Source organism: Selaginella moellendorffii, unplaced genomic scaffold (assembly GCF_000143415.4).
Source record: "Selaginella moellendorffii unplaced genomic scaffold, v1.0 SELMOscaffold_53, whole genome shotgun sequence".
NCBI classification, from domain to species: Eukaryota; Viridiplantae; Streptophyta; class Lycopodiopsida; order Selaginellales; family Selaginellaceae; genus Selaginella; species Selaginella moellendorffii.
The window spans coordinates 1,383,075-1,384,954 of record NW_003314314.1 but is presented as its reverse complement, the minus strand read 5'-3'; the positions used below and the strand labels follow the sequence as shown (position 1 = coordinate 1,384,954).

At 38.9% G+C, this 1,880-nt stretch overlaps 1 pseudogene; it reads left to right on the top strand.

The window, feature by feature from the left end:
* The first annotated feature begins 285 nt into the window (after nucleotides 1-285).
* Nucleotides 286-1,193, top strand: LOC9661017 (annotated as a pseudogene).
* The last annotated feature ends 687 nt before the right edge of the window (nucleotides 1,194-1,880 follow it).

The window sequence follows — 1,880 nt, the reverse complement described above, 5'->3', positions numbered from 1 at the left end:
AGGCAGAGAATTTATGGTTGCCATATTCTTGCAGTGGGGATACAATCCCGAAATTTTGTGTTTTATTACTTTTTTTACAGTTTTGGAGCCGATCAAAATATCCAGTATTTGCTTGAAATTTCCCAACGAGGAGTGCACTGCCAGTACAGCAGTGGTGCTCTCGAGTTATCATCACTGGAGCCACTAATATGAACGTGACTGGCTGCTCAATTAATCAGACGCCATAGTTGAGTGCCAACGCTGTACCATTATGGGGTTCTTCCTCCTCTACCACTGGAAAGCAACATGGCATTGACTGCTTTGCCGACATTCTTGAGATTTTTACACAAGTGGTACTATGAGCCGGTGCTAAAGCCGGGACAGCCTCCACTTCCACCGGGTCCACTTGGATGGCCCGTCTTTATCAACATGGCTGCTTTTCTCAGAGCCTTCAAGTCTGGATTACCATACTCTTTCATGGGTCACTTCTTGGTTTCAGGTATAATCGAGTGGGTTTTACAAGGCATTTCTGTTCTAGCAGCCCACCGTCCTGGTTGCCACACCAGAGGCATGCAAATTCGTGCTCTCCAAAGACAGCTTTGAGACAGGATGGCCAAGGAGCGCTGTTGTGCTCATTGGACGAAATCTGTTTGCAAGATTAACTGAAGAGAGCTACTTGAAGCTCCAGAAGCTTACTGAGTCACTGTGAACAATCCCAAAGCTCTTAAGCAGTATGTGCCCCTACAACAGCATGCCTTGCAAGGTGGCCTACGGAGCATAAGATTGTTCTTCTTACCGAGATGAGAAGGGTAAGTGATGTTTACTTCCTCTCTTCTCGTTGATACTGGTTTTTTCTGATATGACAGTTCATGTATCTAACTGTCCTCTACATTTTATATAGGAAAGACTCCAGTCTCGATGTGGATGAGATTTTCTCCTTGTACTACATTGTCAACCAAGGCATTCAGGCTTTCCCCATCAACTTCCCCAACACTGCCTACAACAAAGCCTTGAAGGTAAAAGCCATATGCATTGTCTTACATAGTTTTGTGATGTTTTCCCATTCTCAGGCCAGGTGAAAGGTCATCAAGCTTATCCAGGACCTGATCAACCAGCGAAGAGCTTCTAGAAAGACACAGGAAACAAGCATTCTTTTGTTGCTCATGGATGAGCTGGATGACAAAGGAGAGTCTCTGGAAGCGCTGAAATCATAGACATGCTCAACATGTACATAAATGCTGGTCACAACTCGATGGCTGATGGTTTCCTAAAGCAAAATCCTGACATGCTCGAGAAAGTGAAGATAAACATTTACAATTTCATACAAACTTTCCTTCATACAATCTTTCTTCTTTATGCCACATCCAGACTATTCTGTAAAAGTTTCAAACTTCTGTAATTATAAAAGAAAAAAGTATTCTACTGAATTGTACCTAGACAATGCAAAAGCTAAACCAAACACACAAATTTAAGCACTTCTCAAGGAGAACCAAAATTGCTCCTCATCTTCACTAATCTGGATGCATGGAATATAGAAGTGTATTCGATTAGCCTAAAAACCCTAGTTTATATACAAGAGTGAGTGGTCTGGATTAAAACTAATTCAATCATTACTATGCTAATAATAGTGAATAACAACATAGCCATAAAATAATAATAATTCTTTGTAAATATTTCTAAATCTTATAAATTTATTAAGAAAAGAATAAATCTTTTATTTATAAATTAATCAAAGCACTCCTAAAAGATGTCAATCTCAACCTTTAATAAAAGATCATCAATCATTTACTTTAATTTCTTTGAGACTGTTTGGAGGATAAAGATAAATAAGTAAACCCTAAATAAAACTTTTTCTATGCTAATATTAATTTTATTAAAAGGCATTAACTTTGAGATTAACA